At 52.9% G+C, this 20927-nt stretch overlaps 1 long non-coding RNA gene across 1 annotated transcript; it reads right to left on the bottom strand.

The window, feature by feature from the left end:
- Positions 1-420: 420 nt before the first annotated feature.
- Positions 421-5927, bottom strand: LOC311599458. The gene is made up of 3 exons (XR_014779899.1): positions 5741-5927; positions 5568-5644; positions 421-594 (listed from the first exon to the last, which is right to left on the bottom strand). It is a non-coding gene; the product is annotated as an uncharacterized lncRNA (long non-coding RNA).
- Between the last annotated feature and the right edge of the window lie 15000 nt (positions 5928-20927).

The raw sequence follows: 20927 nt of genomic DNA, 5'->3' as shown, positions 1-20927 counted from the left end.
CTCTTCATGTCTGAGGTCAGAAGAGAAGAGTTGTCAATGGAGGTCTGATGGGACCCTGGAGAGGTAGCTTCCTTTACCTGGGTGCTCGTGGACACCTCCCCTAGTCCACGAGGCCTCCAAGGATGCTTGCCTGAACACGTGTACCTTTCTTGGACCTGATCTCTACTCCAACTTCCTGTGCTCTTGAGGGACCTAAGTTGAGTTTATAGGTTGGGACAAGCTGGGAGACCCCTTCCGTTTTCCTGGTCAGATCTACTGTACATGGGAAGGGAAAGCCTGTGCCCCACCCGTGTCTTCTTCTTCTTCTTTTAAAAAATTTTTTTATTAATTTATTCATATTACATCTCAATGGTTATCCCATCCCTTGTATCCTCCCATTCCTCCCTCCCTCCCATTTTCCCCTTACTCCCCTCCCCTATGACGGTGACTGAGGGGGACTTCCTCCCCCTTTATATGCTCATAGGGTATCAAGTCTCTTCTTGGTACCTTGTCTTCTTTATAGTGACCCCTCTCTCTGTCCATTCCACCGATGTGTTCCAGAAGCACATCCGAAGTGTGCAGATTGTGACACAAACCAGAAGCAAGTCCTGTGTACTGTGGGGGAAACTCAGAGTAAGGTCGTGGGGTGCAGACTTCCTGGAAACAGAGCAGGGCTTGCACCCCGCCCCCCCCCCCCCCCAGGCCTCCTGAGTCAGCTGAGCTGTCTCCGTGGCTCTGCCCTGTTGACTCAGGTGTCACTGTCTTAATTTCTTTTTCCTGGAGCTGTGATAACACACCCTGACAAAAGCAACTTAGGTAAGGGCGCCCTTATTTTAGCCCACAATTTGAGGTTCAGTCCACTGTGACGGCAAAGTCAAGGCCACGGGAGTTTGCAACAGCTGGTTACATTAGGTCGGTGGTCAGGAGAAGAGAGCAATGCACATGCTGCTTAGCACACTCTCCAGGACCCCAGATAGGGAATGATGCCGCCCATAGTGGCCGGTTTTCCTATATGAAGTAACCTAATCAAGATAACTCCCCACAGGCATGCCCAGAGGCCCATCTCCCAAGTGAGCCTAGATCTGTTAACTTGATGGTTGACCCTTCACAGTAGCTTAGATCTGCCCTCTGACCTGGTGATTCCACCCCTCAGAGATCTCACTGTAACCTGGGCTACTCAAAACATCGCAGTGAATGACGTATTCCTCAGGAAGGGTGCTGAGAAAAGTCCCTGCCCTCTGAGTATAGGTGATGTCCAAAGTTGGCTTGGCAAGAGCATGGCTCCCCTAGTCCTCCCTCACTTTCAGGCAAGGTGCCATTTCTTGGATGAGTAAACTGAGGTGGGCAGAGTCTTCGTAACTGCTCAGAGTCACTCAGGAGTGGGTGACAAGTGGTTTACGTTAAGTCTGTCTGGTTTCAGGCCAACAGAGACAGGTCCATCACAGCTTCCTGGGTGTGGTTAGATCACTCTAGCCAGATAGGGCAGGGCCACAGCTGCTGGAGCCGACTGCACTGGAACATAGCGTTAGGGTCAGCCAGATTGGCCTCAGGCCTAGGGCTTGTTCCCATGAGCCACCCAGACAGACAGACCCCAGCCATGTTCTCATAGCAGCAAACAGAGCATATGAGCATATGTGTGTGTGTGTGTGTGTGTGTGTGTGTGTGTGTGTGTGTACGTATATATGTATATATTGAACAAGAAGTAAGAATGACTTATTGTGTTAAAGGACAAGAGAAAGAAGACATGTTGGGAGGGTCCCCAAGGCTGGCAGCAGACTGAGGTCATGTGAGTGTTGTAGCTGGAGCAGCCTGAAGACGGACTCGAATGGGCGGTGGGTGGTGGGTGCCTGAGGTGGAGTGGGAGGGAGATATCCGAGGTCTGTATGGCAGAACCTGAGATCCAGCTTCCCCAGGGGAAACAAACAGGCAGAATGGGTTGGTGGCAGTGGCGGGGATGTGGGTGTGGGTGTCAAGGCGAGGAGTCCCAAGTCTTCCCAAGGGCCCTGGCTTTTCTCTGAGCACAAGGCTGAGCCTGGCAGTGCCTGTTTCGTGTTTGTTATTCCTTTAAGGATTTTTTTCCCCTGTAGTCTGGAAGAAGGGCCCCTTCTTGTTCCCAGAAACAAACATTGCCCAATTAGATGTTGCCCCTGCTCCGGGAGTTTCTTTTCCTGTTTTTGCCATGGAGACGGGCTCTTTGGTCCTGCTTTCCCCCGAGAATAAGTACATTTAGCAAAGTGGGGGCCTCACTGCAGGAGCTCCTGGGGGCAGGAAACAGCAAGCAAGGAGAGACAGGAGAAGGACGGAGAGGAAGGAAGTAAAGAGAGCAAGCTAGAGGAGAAGAAGGGGAGGAGAGGTGAAAGAAAAGGAGGGAGGGAGGGAGGAGAGGGAATTAGGAGAGGGAGGAGGAGGAGAAGGGGAGAAACAGGGTGGGAGGCCAGAAAGGGAGCATAGGGCAATTGTCACTCAGCCTCCTCAGCTGAGGCTCTCCATGTGGCCCTCTCCCCCAAGGAGCTTCTGAGCAAGTGTCAAAGAGGTGGTTATTTTGGGTGGCAGCGTGATTGGGAGCTTGGAAAGCAGGAAATTGAGTAGTGATTAAGGTTGTAATAAGTTGACAACATCAAATATCATTACCCCCAGAACATGCAAATGATCCCATCTTTACCGGGATTTGCCGTGCAAATACCAATTAGCAGGAGACTAGCTGCCTTCATGGGGGGGGGAGGGGGCTGGCTTTCCTCCCCACAGAAAGGTAAACAGGGAGGAGGGGGACAGTTCTTGACAGGCATCAGTGGAGTACAGGAAGATCATGGCAGTTCACCAGCACAGGATCTACTCAATGTCAAAAACTGGGGCTCAGGGCCTCATAGCCTATGATGCTTGGCTAGGGTCTTGTCCCTACTCTTCTGCTTTATGGTTATTGACCCTGAAGGCTGCAGGGCAGATGATGGAGAGCTGCTGGAAAGAAGCCTTCCAGATCTCCCCTCCCCTTGATCAGTTTTTACCGCCTTTGCCACACCTGGCACACAGCAGGCACTGGTACACACGCTGAGACGAACACACAGTACCTGCCCTCAGACGTCCCAGGCTCCCTTAGAAAATAGGAGTGCCCAGCAGGCAACGGGTTGTAAGGTGAGTGGGACCTGTGGGAATGGCTCGGGCTGCTGCAGGGAACTTGCCTTTTTGCTGTGGTGGCATGAGATGGTGGCGAGGCATCTGTACTGAGCCCGAGGGAGTCATAAGTGGGAGGGGGAGGGCAGAATCTGCATGGCCCACCATTGAAGAGGTCATATCGGGAAGGGGAGGGAAGGGCTTGCTGAGAACAGAGACAGTAGACTTTGGAGGCCAGGAGAGATACGCTATGCACTGGGACCAGCGAGCTGTACCCTCTCCATCCTATCTCACTACCCAGCCACCTCACGCAGTCATCCACCCCACACACCAGCTCACTGCCAGCCACTGAACCCATTCACCCATGGCCACAACCCCTAAACCAGCAGGTCCTCTTGTAACCTATGCACCATTGCTGCACCCACTGCCCACCACCCCAACCCAAACCATTTCTTCCCCCCTGCCACGTAGCCCTGCTCGGAGCCTCCTCTCCGGAACGGGGTTGCCTGGCTACACAATACTCTCAGTGTCTCCACATCTCTTGGACTCAGAGCTTTTGTCTTTGGCATGAGGTATGTTTATCTGGAGTGAGTTAGGGTGCTTAGAGCATCAAAGGCTCTCCTGTGTCATTGACTGGGATGGAGGAGGCCTGATGACACATGCTACCTGGGGTCCTTTGAATCATTCCTGAGGCCAGTGGGTTCCACTAGGTAAGGGAGCACTGAGATTGGAACTGGGTGGCAGACAGCTGGCCTGCAGGGAGATATGAGTAGGTTCAGAGTGGGGGTGATCAGAAGGGAGAAGATGGATGATCACAGCCTTTCTATCATCCAGTCTCAAAGGAAGGACCCACTTGGGGAGCAGAGGTGTCAATTCTCAGCAGGGAATGCATCTTTTTTTTTTTTTTTTACTAATGCCTGAGCCTTAATGTCTATGCCCTTTGATGATGGGCATAGCCCCCAGAAGTCCACATCTCTTTCTGCATTCTTTAGAGACCCCTAATTGCCATGTATCCTCCCACACAACCCTACCAAAGCTGCACACAGAGGTATTTTCTACAGTCCTATCCTGCCAGAAATCTCCAGTGGCTTCCATGCCCTTGCCTCAAGACATGTTTTTGATCCTCTGGATTTGGGTTATATCGATTGGCCAAATCCCTCATGTTGCTGAGTCTTTTTCTCGTGTGATTAGTAGCGGTCCCTCTCTGGGCTCCCTGGAGCATCTTTGTCTGAGGCTTCCCGGCCTCTGGGCCCTGCAACCGCTCAGGCTATTGGAAATGGCTGAGCACGAGAGAAGATGCCAGGACAGGAGCCAGGCAGCTGCAGTGTGCCCTGTCATTGTCCAGGTGTTGGAGTGCCCGCTCTATAGTGCAGGGTCCGGTGGAGCCCAAGGTGGTGGGTTATTAGCCCCGACCGCCCAGCCGGTGGAGCTATTACAAGGCATAGTTCAATTTCACGCCCTGTTTCTTCCCTCCTTGGTCCGCAGTTTCTGCTCTATTTGTCCACAATGAACAGAGATGAAGTGAGATGAATTACAGCATTTCTCCCCCTTCTGCTCTCTCCCCTCCACTTGTCGGCAGCCTCCACGGGAGCCAGGAGACCCCTTGCCCACGCCCCGGACCCCCACCCTCCCTGCTCTCTTCCAGACCCCTCTGCTTTAGTGCTTCTCCTCACTGCTCCATTAAAAGATGTGACTCCTAGCCAGGCATAGTGGCGCATGCTTACAGTCTCAGCTGCTTTGGGGGTTGAGGTAGGAGGGATCGCTGCAATCTAAGAACTCAAGATCTGGCTGGGCCACACAGTGGGGACCCAGCTCAGAAAAACTCTACCCTGCACTTACCCCCTGCTACAGTTTAAATCTGAAATGAAGGAGGTAGGAGGTGAGACAGAGAAAGAGAAATTGAGACTCAGAGAAAGACGGAGATAGACGGACAGAGAGACAATGGCACAGCGAAAGGGGTGAGGAAAGCCGATAGGAGGGAGAGGGAGGAGGGTCACAGGAAGACGATACGAAGAAGTGGTTCCTCCAGTCTAGTGTCTGCCGTTCAGTCCTCCAGATCCCCCTTCCTTGATCCCATAAGGAACCTTTTACAACTGTCCAACAATCCCCTTTTTGTTCAGGTAAGCCTAAGTGGAATGGTGACCCCAACATGGCCTTGATTCCCTTAAGCTTATACAGGGAGCATAGCCAACCCCTGTTGCAGGGACCCTGAGGTGTCTTCCTGTGACGCCCCACTTGTCCTTTCACAGCCTCCTCAAGTCCTAGGCTCTTGGGGGGCTCTTTCTCAGTTCTCAGGGCATCTTCATTCTTTTGACTCCAGTCAAGCCAGGCAGGGCTCATCCAGTGTCCAGTATGTGTGAGCACTGGTCAAGCTGAGTTCTGGGGCTAAGGCTTCCTTAAGGCCCCCTCCTCTGTCCCCCCGCCATGGACAATGTCTCCCTCATTACAGGCAGGGAGAGCAGAGTGGATGTGGGACTTGCCTGAGCATCCAGCTGGGAGAGACTGCAGGGTCACTGTGTTCTCACCTCTGCTGTTCCTGTTGGTGAGAATTCCTCCCCTGCGGAGGTGTAAGCAATGTTTACCCCTTCCTTATAAAGTCCCAACAATCCACTGAAGCTCCACTTGGGGAACCAATGAGTTAATTTGTACTTACTTTTAGAATTTGGGTGAGGGACTGCCTACAGGACGGTGGGTGACACTAACCCAGTTGTACTGCAAGGTCCTTGCCCAGCATGGATGGCAGCTTCCCCAGAGTGGCATAGATGGAGTCCCATCCCACATGTTCTAGCAGCTCCAGGGACTGTGGCTATGTCAGCCGTGCAGGTAACTTAGAATGGCTGAGAGGAAGGGGTGGAGTGGGAGGAGCAGGAGGGCCCAATAAGCCTGCTCACCCTCCCCCGCCAGGGAATGTGGGCAGCCCACAGGCACTCCTGGTGGACTCTTGTAAGCAGGAACAGACTTGAAGGAGTGAGCTGTAAGACCTCATATCTAAATGAGGGTCCTCTCAGAAGCCACCGACTCCTGAGTGAGATGGAGAAACTGAGTCAAGCAGGGGCGAAGGCAGCTGGGTAGAGATGCAGGCATATATAGTGCGATGGTGTGTGCTAGCTGGAAAGTGTGGGGGTGGGGACTCCAGAAAGTGCCAGGTCATCCTAGGCTACAGAATTGATTCTCTCTCTCTCTCTCTCTCTCTCTCTCTCTCTCTCTCTCTCTCTCTCTTTCTGTTCCTCCCTCCCTTTCTCTTTCTCTCCCCCTCCCCCTTCTCTCTCTCTTTCTCTCAAATACACACCACACTACACACACACACACACACACACACACACACACACACACACACACACACACACACACAACGTCATGAGGGCCAGAGAGCCACAGGACCTGTCCCAGATTGGGGGTGGGGATCAAGGGGAGGAATTGTCCTTTACCCAGGCTTGCCCCTTCCCTAAGGGGTTGTTTCTTTTGAGGGGGCTCCTGTGGCCTGACTCTTTGCTCTGTGATCCCAACCATTTTGGTTGCTGAACTCTCCCCAAGTTTTGAATCAACAGCTGCAAACTCAAGTGACTACAGAGCTCAGGAGGGCAGAGCAAGAGGAGATATGGGTGGAGAGGTAATGGGACAGTTAGGACGGTGGCAAACTGGAGGTGGACATCTCCGAGCCACAGCCAACCCTCTGCCGATGGTCACGCTGTAGGATGGTGGCCCGGCATGATAAGGAGCTAGGGAGATGGCTCAGTGCTTAAGAGCATATGGTGGCTCACAGTCACCACCCATTACTCCAGTTCCAGCAGATGTGACACCCTCTTCTGGCCTCCATGGGTACCAGGCACACACGCAGTGCACAAATGCACATGCCAACAAACACTCATACGCATAAAGTAAAGTAGAGGTAGATCTGGGTTTCTTATGTTTTCTTTTTCTGGGGATTGAACCAAGGGTCTCAATGCACATGAGGCAAAGAACGCTGCCACTGGGCTACAGCCCCGAGTTGGGCCCCCACATTGTCAGCTATCAGGGTGTGTGTGGCCGGATCTTCTACTAAGTGCCCAGGGTTCTAAAAGCTCCAGAACTCTCAGGAACATGAGCTCTTCCCTTTTGTGCATCACCAGGATGGATGGGTCCCATTTGCTGGGCTGAGACTGTTTCCACATCACCGCCTCCGACACAGGGGTAGTAATTACACTCCGACATTAATATTTAAGCCACAAACAGAGTTAGTGTGCTAATACCATCCCTGAAGGCTTCAGACTCATTTGCGTCTCATCCTTGTGAGACTTAATTATTGCCTGTAGTGAATCCTAGAAGACTGCAGGGTTAGGTGAGGCCAGAAGACAGGCAGAGGCCTGAGAGGCAAGTGACCTGTGGGGATCAGACCCAGGATGGCCTAAAGTCAAGATTAAATGCCACTGGCAAATGAGTCGTTAAAGAGGACTGAGGGGTGGATAGGTCAGCCACATGCCCCAACCTGCCATCATTAGACACAAGAGGGAACTCCCCTCTAAGGCTTCCCAGGCTGAGGACTGAGGCATTGGCACATCAGCCCGTGACCTCTGACTCTTTGGCCTAGGCTCCAGGGAGAGCACCCCTTACCTACTCAGGTGCATTGACTAGGAGGAAATAGGCTTTTTGCATTTCCTATGCCTCTCCCTGAAGAAAAGGATGAGTTTGTGAGGCAGAGGGCAGAGGGCAGAGGGCAAAGGGCAGAAGGCAGAGGGCAGAGGTGTCGTAGGCAGTGGAAGTGGACTGCAACTTCCCAAGCTAGATTTCAAAAGCTCCCATGGTTCACATGTTTTGCTGGGTTTGGTGCCTTGCACCCAGCTTATGAAGTTTCTGCCTTCTTTATTAGCTGGCGGTCACTGCCCAGTCTGCACAGCAGGACTCACCACTGAGCCGCTGTGAGGAGCGAGGAGAACTGTGGGGAAGCGTTCTGGAAGTGTAGGAGAATGACCCTGAGAAGGGGTCTGTCTGGGTGAGGAGGCAAGGAAGAAGAAGAAGCCAACAAATGGAATTCGATTTTCTATTCTGGAAGCTTCTATTTACTCTCTCGTAGGATGGGCCTGAGGGTTGAGACATTGGAGCCTGGGGGCCCTTGGGTTAGATTAAGCTCTGCCCGCTTGCCCACTCCGTGGCTGTGATGGACAGGCCTCGGTAGACTTCATTTGCTGCCCTGTGAAATGGGGATCTCTTCCGGAGCGTAGAGTTTGAAGGAGAATTAAATGAGGAAATACAAGCACAGGGCTGATGCCAGGGAAGGCTCAATGAACAGTACCTGCTTTTGTGATTTTTACTGTCTTCTGATGCTCCCAAGGGCTTCACGCTTGAGAAGACACTTGATTAGAAGCAAGGAACTGGGCTGGGATCCTTCCCTTGCTGGCCCCCGGGGTTCACACACTGCCCGGCCCCTCCTTAGGCCCTGGCCCAGGTTGCCTCCTCCACATTGACCTGATGTCTTTCCAGGCTGGGAAAGCCTCCCACTCCCAGCTTGCCCTGGAGAGCTGCGGGCTGTAAATTTTCTCCATTTATCTCAGGGAAAGAAAGGCCCAAGATAAATACCCTTGGATGAATCCGCCAGAGGCCCGGGCATGCCGTAATTCAGATAGGGCCTCCCTTGAAATCACAGGAACCCTGGGCTGCAAGCCTGCAGCGGGGGAGTCTGAGAAGCCTGGAGGGCTGGCTATGGCGCTTGACTAGCCTATAGAGCCTGGTCTTCTAGTGTAGGAGTCACACCCTGAGAGGGCCATCTGTGTCCCTGGGGGCCATAGATAGGAGCCTAGAAGCCAAGGCAGAAGGGGACGTGGAGCTGGGAGAAGCCGGGAGAAGCCAGGTCTCACTCCCTCTCGGGGGCCTTCTGTTCTCTCCCCAGTGGTGTCTTCTAACTGGCCCTGCCACGCGTGAGGTGGACTAGAGGCAGCTCCCAGCATGGACACTGCAATTCCACTCCAGAGGCACACATGCATGCGTTGAGCCTCATCCCCAACAGCAAAGAGACTGGAGATTATGTGATGCTGGAGTTGCTTGAATGAGACTTCTCCCCACCCCCACCCCCCTATAGCATAGTCTTGGGCATTTGAACACTTGGTCTCCTATTGGTAGCTTTGTCTAGGTATGCTTAGGGTGTACAGCTGTGCTGGAGGTTGGCTTTGAGATTAAAGCCATCTCTCTCTCTCTCTCTCTCTCTCTCTCTCTCTCTCTCTCTCTCCCTCCCTCCCTCCCTCCCTCCCTCCCTCCTTCCCCCTCTCTCTACAGCATGTTCATGGGTGAGATTTGAGCTCTCAGCTTCCTCTCGTACAACCCACACCTGCCACCTGCTGCCATGCTCCCCTGCCTGATGGACCCCCTTTCTTCTAGAACCCTGAGCCCCAATAAATTCTCCCTCCTATAATTTGCCTCACTCGTGCTATCGTATCGCAGCATCGGATTGGAAGTAGAGGTGAAGGGAGACGGAACGGGGTGCGGTGGGGGTTGTGACCAGAGTCCTCTCTGCTCAGGGAGGAGGAGCTGGGAAAAGTCCCTGCAGCTGGCCTGAGCTCAGTGTGGCAGGACACAGCTGAGGACCACACAGGGTTGGGGGAGAGACCTCCAGAGCCCTCAGATGCACACGGGAGGGGAAGCTAGTGCTGAGCCAATGGGACAGACCCAGCTTGGAGAAAAGAGAAGTTATTGACAGCTGAGCCACCATGGACTGTCCTCAGTCCACAGTCTCACTTAAGAATGGTTAAAATGGGACTGGGGGTGGTGGTGGTGGTGGTGGTGGTTGAGTGGGCTAAGCACTTGCCATGCAAACATGAGGACCTCAGTTCAGACCCCCAGAACCCCAGAATGTGGTAGCATGCATCTGTAAGCTCAGCACTATGGCCAGACAGGAGAATCCTCATAAGCTTGCGGGCCAGCCAGCTTGTCTCTTAACACAATGGAAGGCTGGGTGGAGAAGTGTCTCATCTCTTTCTGTACTCCTTTGTACTGTTTCAATCTAAAACTCACATACATGTATTATTTCTAAATTTTGTACTGTGGAGAGACCCTTTCTCTGCCTTCATGGCCACATGGCACATCCTGCCCTGGGCTGGGGTAGTAGAAAGCTCACGAAGGCTAGAGTTCCAGTGGTTTGGCACAAGATTACTGTTCTTCCCTCTCCCGATGCTTGCTGTGTGAGCTGAGGGAGCCGTGAGGAGTCTCTGGTCTTGCCTCTCTGGGATTTAAAGTTCCATAGTTCATCCTGTCCTCACCGGCTGCAGCCATCGACTCCCCAGCTGTGGTTAGTGGCCGTCAGGGCATGTTTGAGCAGGATGCAGGCCAGCGGGCAGCAGCAATTTGGCAAGACAGAGCATCCTTGGGGCCCACGTAGTCTGTGCTCTGTCTAGAGTGGGCATTATCCTTAGCAACAGCTCTGACGATGAGTTACAAGTGCAATGTGACAGCCTCTGCTGGCACCTCCTCTCTCTAGCTGACTTCCTTAAGCCCTCAAACTCCTGTCAGGGCCACATCTGTCCCTACCTTCTGCAGCAGACACTGCGCTGGAAGCGAAGTCTCTCTCAAGTAAAAACTGTCATTTTTCATTCCCCTGGCAGTTCCTTGGGATGCTGGACAAGCAAAAGCCGGTGTCCTTTCCACAGACCTGATGCCGCTGGGGTATGTGTATCCACCCCCTCCCAACCAGGGGGACAGGAACTCCTGGGTGACCCAGCTATATAGCAAGGTTGCTGAACCGAGCCTGGGCTCTGCGCCTCAAGGTGATGGCTGTTCTACCCGGACAAGGAGCGATTAGCAGGCTGACAGAGGAGGCCGGAGGACTGGGCCAGAGAACTAGGGCTGGGGGAAAAAAGATGGGAGACTCATTGTTCATTTGGGTCAAAGGGCGAGGAATTGAGGGTGGGAGAGATATATACTTTGACGTTAAGGGGCCCGCTCTGGGGCTAGAAAGATACGTGTGCAAGTCTTCAGCTCTGTCTGAGAGTCAGTGCTGCCCGCTGCCTAGGTCCTCTCCTCCACAGCCCAGCTGCAGACTCACGGCTACTGCTTAGAGACTGTGAAGTTAAAATGAGTGATGACCAGAGCCAGGGCACTGCGTGCTCCTCCCGGGAGAGCGCAGCCGGAAGCCGTGATTATTGCTGTATGTTGCCACTGGAAACTATTTTCTTGGTGGTGGGCTTGGAGATAAAAGGAGGGTAATAAAAAGAGACGGTAGGGCTTGGGATCCAGCTGGGGTGATGGTGTGACAGGGGCCAGCTGGGAGAGTGGGAGTGAATTACCTCTGCACTTAAGGGGCATGATCTGAAAATGGGTCCCAGGGGCACCCCCACCCCCTATCGCTCTTGGGTACCAGCACCGGTCATTGTCACCTCACGCCCCATTTTTTTTTTTTGTCTGTCCTGATTTATCCTCTGTCCCCGGATTCACCCCTTTCCAGGGCATCTGCATAACATTTCCTGGGAAGGGTTTTAAACTGGAGCGAGAATTAATTGCAAGGGAGATGAGACCGCCTTGTGTGCTGTGGTTAGGAGCCGCATTGGGAGCTGGCAGACAGGCTGATGGCTAAGTGTGGCTTGTGCTTAGAATCACCAAGCGCCTGGCTGTCTTTCTCCTCCCAGCTTCCCGCTTCGATTGCAAGAGAAAATCGAGGTCTAATGACAGACTTGGCTTGCAGCTGGCACACACCCATAAGCAAAAGCAGAGCTTGGAGTGCTGAACGGGAGAGAGGCTGCCAGAGTCAGGGGCCGCGGCTTCCTCCTGCCACCTCTCTGAGCCAGGGCAATTTCAGCAGTCAGGGATGGCATTTGGGAGACTGCTGACCAAAGTATTCATGGAAGGTGGGAGGGCTGCAAGGTCCTCTAAAGTGACAAACTGTGTTCATGAATGACTGCCACCTCAGAAAGCGGGTAGGAGGAGAGGAAGAAGCCTCCCCAAGGTCGTCCCTGACTCTTCTTGCTGTCTGGCTGTGCTTGGGCCACATGTGCCCTTGACCTAGAGCCCCCTCCTGGAACACTGAAGGCATCGCAGTCTCACACTGGAAGTGACCAAGCCACAGTTTTCATCTTGGCTGTGTCACCTTTTGTGAGACCCTGTGAGGGGCCACTCCGTGTGAAATTGATGCCCTCATTATTAACATTTTACAGGCAGGGCAAGTGAGGGGCTGTGAGAGGCTGGTGGCTTCTTTGAGGACATGTATGTAGGCAGTGGGAAAGCTGGGATTTGTCCTCTGTTTGATCCAACCATGCCCTGCCAACACAGGTTGGAGGACGCTGCAGAAAGAAGGTGACAAGTGTCTCTATGTCTACCCTGTAGCAGCTGGGATCTTTTCCTGACCTCACTACCCATCATCCGTAAAGCGGGGCTTGTGTCCTCAGCTCAGCTGGGATAATAATGCCAAGCGCTTTGGAAGGAAAGTCACTCAGATGCTCCTTGGGTCTAGCAGTTGTGAAGGGGTGCAAGGCTCAAAACTATGGCTATGTGTGGGGAAGAGGGAGGAGTGGGACTCTCAGTGATGCCCTGTGGCTGTAGGGTGGTCTCTTCTCTGTGCCTGGGGAGGGAAGCTTACAAGCAGGTTGTCCTCAGAGGGCCAATTATTATTATTTTTTCTGAGCTTGATGATGCTTTGGCTGCCATTATTGTTGACGACAGGTTCTCCTAGGCAATCTCAGCCTCCCAAGGAGTGCTACCACGCCTGACCCACTATCATCTCTAACCTGAGAGTTATTCTCCGCCCTGTAAGCTCAGTGCCTACCTTCCCTAGACTGCCTACCTGGAATGCCAGGGTAGAGAGATAGGAATGTGGGATCAAGAGCCAAGTGGACCACTATCCTATCGGAAGGACTGGACTTGGCTATCCTGAGCGGCCACTGAGGGCTCCTACCTTCAGTGCCCAAACCCAGGCAGAGCCTACATGCAGTGGGCACCTGCCCAGCTAGCTCACTGCTGCAGCCTCTTGTCTGGAGCTCAGCAGGATCCTACCTTTGCTCCTAATTCAGCCCCCCATACCCTCCTCCGTTTTTCTGCCATTCCCATCACACTTCTCACCTGCCCAGGGTCGTCAGCATTCAGGAAGGTCCAGACGGGGGGAGAGTGCCCACACTTGGAGGGCTCCATCCGTGAAGGGCTCCTAAAGGCCTCGGGAATGGGGTGAGCCATGTAGCTGGACAGTGACAGTAGGACGACCAGACGACCTTACCCAGACATCGCGACTGCATAGCTTTAATTTATTTAATCAATTCCGGGCCCCCGGGCTGAGGAAGGGAACCGGCAGGATATTAAATCTGTCTCTCTCGCTGATCTGTCATAGGGATGTCAGCACACATCGATTCTCCTCCTCCTGCTTTTATTAACTGTCTCCTCCAGGGGCTGCGGGCACCACCGGTCCCAGCCTAGTCCTGCTAGGAGCAGGGAACAGATTGCAGAGGGAAGGAGGGGGCTGAATGGGCCGTGATGATCTTTTAGGGGACAATTACAACAAGAAAACTTTCCGTTTGTAATCTGTGCTTTTCTGTTTACCAAGAAGACGTGGTGTTTAGAGAGCAGTTGGGGGAGCTGGTTGCGTTGCACAGCCTCACAGGGACAAGACTGACACTTCCTGTTCATTGGGTACTAGATTAGACTCTGCTGCCTGTTGTAACCAATTACTATAAGCAGAGCGGTTTAAAAAAAAACAGCACAGATGAAGCTTGGCACGGAGGCACACAATTGTAATCCCAGCACTTGTGGGGTAGAGTGCAGGGCTAGACGCAGCTACATAGCAAGTTTGACACCAGTCTGAGATACAGGAGACCTTGTCTCAAAAACAAAACAAAACAAACAAACAAACAAACAAAAAACTAATACCCTTGGCCAAGAAGAAGACATCAGTTAGATACTGAGAACTCACATAAAGCCAGATACGATGGTCTGTCTGTAATCCCAGGACTCCTGCAGTGAGATGGGACAGATACAGGACAATAGCCCGGAAGCTCCGTGCCAGCTAGCCTGGGGTATGCAGCCCAGCGGGAGAAACAGAGAGATAGACTCTGCCTCAGTAATGTGGAAGGCAAGCGCCAACTCCCTAACACACGCATACAAACACAAACATGCCCCCCAAAATAAAATGAACCAGCAACACACATAATGCAAAGCATTGTCCGGCAGCTCTGGATGTCAGTAGTCCCAAATGGGTCTTGCTGGGTTGGCACCAAGGTATGGGCAGGCCTGTGCTCCTGAAGGTTCTAAGGAAGGATCTCTTTCTGTGCCTGTTCCCGCTTCTAGAGGCCACTTGTATTCCTCTGCTCATGGTCCCTTCCAAATTCAAAGTCAACAAGGCTAGTGAAGTCTATCTCATACCCAGTACAAACTCCTCCTCCTCCCAGGCCCTCCCCGACCCAGGTACCCACTCCATCTGAAGGCTAACCATCAGCCTTCATTACACACACACACACACACACACACACACACACACACACACCCTTGTGACATAAAGGATGATACCCACAGGTTTCAGGGATTACAATGTGGACATCTTTTAGGGGCCTCACTTTGGGCAAGCGCCTCCTTCACACCCACAGCACCTCCAAAAAACTGCACCCATCATACAATAAAGAACATCCCTGTAGTGGACGCACACATATTTTTGTTGTTGTTTGGTTTTTTTGTTATTGTTGTTTTGTTTTGTTTTTGTTTTTTGGAGACAGGGTTTCTCTGTGTAATCCTGGCTGTCCTGGACTTGCTTTGTAGACCAGGCTGGCCTCTAACTCACAATGATCCACCTGCCTCTGCCTCCGGAATGCTGGGATTAAAGGCATGCGCCACCACGCCTGGCTACACATGTTTTGTTTTGATCCCAAGTGTGGGATGGGGAACAAATATGTGAGAGACAGGTGATGTTTATCCAATAGAAGATGAACCTCCTCGTGCAGGTGGTGGTGGGGGGGGGTGCTATTTTGTTTTGATCTTGGTATTGTTTGACTTTTCACCACTCCACTTCGAGACGCTCCTAGAGAGACTGCTCCAGAGAATGCTTTGGGGCTCCGGGTTCCAGCTGCTATTCCAGGTTCCAGCAGCAAATTTGGTTGAATTGCTGGTCTGTTGAAATCCTGCTGACTACGCCAGGGGAATCGCTCTCAGGAACTGAGTCCAAAAAGGTCTACGTATGCTGTTCCCATTAGCCCCTTTTCTCTCCTATCTAGGGTAGGTGGGCCGGAAGGGAGGCATAAGCATTAAAGAACCTCAAATAAAGTAGTTTTAGAAAATGTCGAAGCCTACACATCCCATCATACATATGGCAAGGCTGAGCTTAGGCAGGTGGTGACTGCTGCTGGGATGTAGATGCAGGTCCAGTGGAATGCAGAGGCCAAGTTCCTCCGCTCAGCTGCCCCGGGGATCAGGAGGTACAGCATCCAGGAAGGGGAACCTGGAACTACCTGCCAGGGACCCAGTGGAGGAAGGCAGGAGCCAGGAAGTGAACTCCCCCAGCTTCAGCTCATACAGTAAAGCAAAAGAGCAAGAGTGTGCTTTCAAAAGGAGTTCGGGGCAGGTGGGTGTGGTGGTGTACACATTTATTCCTAGCACTGAGAGTCAGAGACAGGCAGATCTCTGAGTTCAAAGCCAGCCTAGTCTGCTAAGAGAGTTCCAGAACAGCTAGGGTTACACAGAGAAACTCTGTCTGTATGGCCCTCTGGAGGAGGAGGAGGAGGAGAGGAAGAAGAAGAAGAGGAGGAGGAGGAGGAAGAGGAGGAGGAGGAGGAGGAGGAGGAGGAGGAGGAGGAAGAAGAAGAAGAAGAAGAAGAAGAAGAAGAAGAAGAAGAAGAAGAAGAAGAAAGTGGAAATTTGGACAGCCCCTCCCGACTTTGGGAGCCACTTTCTGCTCTAAATAATTGAGGCCCTGTCCGCCTCCCTCTTCCCAGCCCTTCTCCATCAGACGATTTATTTGCTCATAAAATTGAAGGCCTTCTTTGGCACCATTTTCTGTTCGGCTTAGACAAATATTTAGCAGACACACCTGACCTTAATTTCCTTAAATATCAGGGGGGGTGGAAGATGGAGTGGTTTGCCCAGCAGGAGAGGACACGCGAGTCTGGGGTGGGGTCAGTGTGTGGGGGGGAAAGCAGCACCACGTCTAAGAGATTAACTGCCCCTCTCTATGACCATCCCTGTCTTCTCTCCAGTGACAAACTCACTGAGACTGCAGGAAGAGCAGGGTGCAGGTGGCAGAGTGCCAGGGATTTTGTGCCCAGCGGAGCTGGCATTCTGGGACAGTCCTTACTGCAGGTGATGGCAGAACAGTCACGGATTTCCCCCCCCCCCCCAGTCCCAGGGTTCCTTACTCTTACAGAACAAGCCTGGTACACGTGAGGCAGAAGGTGGAGGCAGGAGCAGCTAGCGAGGGAAGGAGGGGGCTGTTGCCAGGGCTCTAGGGACTGGTAACCCCCTGTGCCTCCAGCACGGCCACTCATGGACTCATGTCATTCGTGCGTTCTTGGAGAAAAAGTCAGTCCTGTGCTGAGGCCTGAAGTCAGAGACAAAGTCCTCGCAGGGGCAAAGGGCTTTGAAGTTGGTGAAAAGAGGACGTACTGTGGGGAGAGGAACAAAGGTCCAAGCAGTCCCGGTAGGAAAGGGGCGTGGCCAAGAGGAGCCTTGAGGACAATTTAAACGGGGGTCCCCAGAGAGGGCCAGATAGAAAGACAAGTGGTTGGTGACCTCCAGAGGTGGGAACCTCTAGGGCGCTGGGACTCTGAGGAGTCTAGGAGCCGCCTCTCAACTCCAGCCTCTGTAATTAGCTCCCATATTTCACCTCTCTTTCCACTCAGTCCCTCCCTCCCTTCTTCACTTCCTGTCTGTGGGGGAGGGGCGGTTGGGAGAGCTACCAGTGCCCTCCCAGACACCCAGGCAGTAGCCATTCCGTCTCCTCTGATAAATGAGGCAGCGACCATGTTCCACGCTTTAGGCACATTACCTTATTTAATTCTCACAGCATTCCCACTGAGGAGGCTGTGTGCATTCCCTGTGTTATAGAAACTGAGGTCTAGAAATGAAATGCTCAACACCAAGACAGCCCAGTGTGTTGGATCATTGAGCCTGCACAGGGATGGGGTGGGTGCAGAGAGGAGATGCTCCAGGAGTGGGCTGAGGCCTCTGAAGGCCCCGAGGTGTATATTCAAAGAATGGCAGGTGAGCAGTGCAGTGGGGCATGCAGCAGAGTGGAGAAGGAGCCTGCTTCGCGTTGGGTGTCGCCTGTTAATGAAAGAGTGATGACAATTCCCCAGAGCTTTTGCTCTTCGAGCTACCTTCACTGTGGCCATCTTATTTCATCTTCTTTCCGTTGTTGCAGTAAGAGGCCCAGAGAGATGACGATGAAGCCCAAGAATGCATAGGCGAGAAGTGTCAGGGTTGCACCCTATCCCTGCAGCAGTTCCCTCTAGGGTCTTTTGGTAGAATGGCCTCCTGATCTGAGGAGTCGGACCAGGAGCCCTTCACGGAGAAAGGGAGGCAGAAGCAGTAGCGAGGGGGACCTGTGCATTAGCGAGGAGGACCTGTGTGTTAGCGAGGGGGACCTGTGTGTTAGCGAGGAGGACCTGTGTATTAGCGAGGAGGACCTGAGTGTTAGTGAGGAGGACCTGTGTATTAGTGAGGAGGACCTGTGTGTTAGCGAGGAGGACCTGTGTGTTAGCGAGGAGGACCTGTGTGTTAGCGAGGGGGACCTGTGTGTTAGCGAGGAGGATCTGTGTGTTAGCGAGGAGGATCTGTGTGTTAGCGGGGAGGACCTGTGTGTTAGTGGGGAGGACCTTTGTGTTAGTGGGGAGGACCTGTGTGTTAGTGGGGAGGACCTGTGTGTTAGCGGGGAGGATCTGTGCGTTTGTGGGGAGGACCTGTGTGTTAGCAGGGAGGACCTGTGTGTTAATGGGGGAGGATCTGTGTGTTAGTGGGGAGGACCTGTGTGTTAATGGGGAGGATCTGTGCGTTTGTGGGGAGGACCTGTGTGTTAGCAGGGAGGACCTGTGTGTTAGTGGGGAGGACCTGTGTGTTAGCGGGGAGGACCTGTGTGTTAGTGGGGAGGACCTGTGTGTTAGTGGGGAGGACCTGTGTGTTAGTGGGGAGGACCTGTGTGTTAGTGGGGAGGACCTGTGTGTTAGTGGGGAGGACCTGTGTGTTAGTGAGGAGGACCTGTGTGTTAGCGGGGAGGACCTGTGTGTTAGTGAGGAGGACCTGTGTGTTAGCGGGGAGGACCTGTGTGTTAGTGGGGAGGATCTGTGCGTTAGTGGGGAGGACCTGTGTGTTAGTCACGTATCTGTTGCTGTGATAAAGCACCATGACCAAGACAACTTATAGAAGGAAGGGCTAGGGTTCCAGAGGGTCGGAGTCCATAATGGCAGAGTAGATGCACGGTGGCTGGAGCAGGAAGCGCAGCGCTCATGTCTTCAGCAGCAAGAACACCGCAGAGAGAGGGCGCGGGAGGGACGAGTGGCTTTGAGACTTCAAAACCTGCCCCCAGTGACATGCTTCCTCCAGCAAGGCCACCCTGCCACGCCTAACTCAGGCCACCAACCCTGAACCTGCTCACCCTTCTATGACTGTATCGCCTCCTCCGGGAAGCCTCCTTGGTCCCCACTGTTGCCCCACATTCCCACATCTTGCTATGCTGTTCCATCCACCATGACTATCCTCCATCTTGAATCTAAGTATAAACTCATCGTCGCTTATTGGCTACAGGTCTCTGCTTTGTTTGTATAACTGTGGGTGGAAACCAAGGCCTTGTGCGTGGTAGGCAAGAGATTTACCATTGACCTTCACATGTGTGTGTGTGTGTGTGTGTGTGTGTGTGTGTGTGTGTGTGCGCGCGTGCTCGCGCGCGTACATGCGCTACTAATAGTAGGTGTGCCCTTGTTAGCTGAGGTGTGGCCTTGTTGGAGGAAGTAAGTCACTAGGGTGTGGACTTTAAGGTCTCAGATGTTTAAGCCACGCTGAATGTGGTACCCTTTTCCCGCTGCCTGCCAGTCTGGATGTAGGGACTCTCAGCCACCTCTCCAGCATCATGTCTGCCTGCAGGCCACTGTGCTTCTCACCATGATGATGATTGCCCAAAAATCTGAACTGTAAGCCGATTAAAGGTTTCCCTTTATAAGAGTTCCCGTGGTCCTGGGGTCTCCTCCCAGCCTCAATTTTCTCATCAGTAAAATGGGTGTGTAACGGTACCTGCCTCATCTCTCTGATGTGACAATGTGATCAGCAAGGTCACAGATAGGGCCTAGCAGAGGCCATGATGGACAGCAAGGGCCTGTCTGACAGTGTTAGTCAGTTGTCGGTCGTGGGTTGAATTTTAAGTGTCCTAAGTCCCTAACATCAGGAATGGGCCTGGGTGTGGAAATGGGGGTAGACGTAATCAAGTTAAGATAATGTCACCGTCAGTGTGGTCTTTAATCCCATGCCCTCGCAGGAGGGAAACTTGGGCCCAAATAGCAACACATAGCGAGAACACTGTGGAGGTGGAGACCGAGACGGGAGTGACACATGTGTCAGCCTAGGGACACTGAAGGATTGTCACCAGCAGAAGCTGAAGAAATGTGTGGAATAGATCATGCCCAGAGCCTCAAGAAAGTGCGAACCTGTCAACACCTAGACTTGGGGCTGGCAGCCACAGAAGGTTACAGAGTATCTCATGTCCCTACTGATTTACTGTGGCAGCTCCAGGAAGCCAGAGACCTGCTGTGTGAAGCAGTAAGACTGAGTGAGGTTCTTGGTACTAGCTATGAAGTGCTGGGGACAGAGTGCTGCATTTGAGGTACTAGGTACCAAGTACTGGGGACAGGGTGCTGTATTTGAGGTGCTAGGTACCAATTACTGGGGACAGGGTGCTGCATATGAAGTGCTGGGGACAAGGTGCTAGGTACAGGGTGCTGGATGTGAGGTACTGAGTACCAAGTGCTGGGTACAAGGTGTTGGGTGTGAGGTACTGAGTTTCAAGTGCTGGGTACAAAGTACTGGGTGTGACGTACTGAGCACTAAGTGCTGGGTACAGGCTGCTGAGTGTGAAGTACTGAGCACCAAGTACTGGGTACAATGTGCTGGGTGTGAGGTACTAAGCACCAAGTGCTGGGTACAAAGTACTGGGTGTGACATACTGAGTACCAAGTGCTGGGTACAAGGTGCTGCTGGGTGTGAGGTGTGAAGTGTTGAGAGCTGCGTGGTTCTCTTCTGAGAAAGATCCTCTCCCTTCCTCACCTGGTGTTGACCTTCTGCACTTCCGTGTCCCTACCTCAAGTACCTGCACCCATCCTCCTTGCTGGCACTGTTCGCTAGTCCAGTCCTGGCTGGAGAGTGGCTGGGTCAGGGCCGGTGGCCAGAGCTGCTTCTCTTGGCTGGGGGCCGAGACCTGCAACACCTCATTATTAGGCAGAATGTAATGCAATTTCACCCTTGGACTGCGTTGAAAGCCAGGCCTCTGCTGGCCAAAAGATGGGCCGGAAGCTGCTCTGGGGGCCCCTCCTGGCCTGGCAAGTCTCTGAAGCACCCAATTGCTGCCTCACAGTGAACTCCACAGCTGAAGCAAGCTGATAAACCTCGCCAGCCAGCGTGCTGGTCTGCGTTGTCCTGGAGCAAACATCAGGAAATGAATGAGTCTTTTCTTGAGCTGCTCCCAACCCCCACCTCCGCTGCTCACTGCACCCCTGCCTGCTGCCTCCCCTTCCTGGGCTTTCTTTTCTTCCTCCCTTTGTTTCCTGTTTTCAATAAACATGATTCATGCCAGCCGTCTGGCCCTGTCACCAGCCCAAGGCCAGCTGTAATTTTCAGCAGTGAACCCTGGGCCACTGCTAACTCTATAGCCCTGAGGTGGACCCAGTATTTTGGGCTCCTCAGGAAATGCACACAGGTAGAAGGGATTTGGG

This window comes from Acomys minous, assembly GCF_964271855.1.
Source record: "Acomys minous genome assembly, chromosome: 6".
In the NCBI taxonomy this organism is placed as follows: domain Eukaryota; kingdom Metazoa; phylum Chordata; class Mammalia; order Rodentia; family Muridae; genus Acomys; species Acomys minous.
This window is presented reverse-complemented; position numbering and strand designations above follow the sequence as displayed.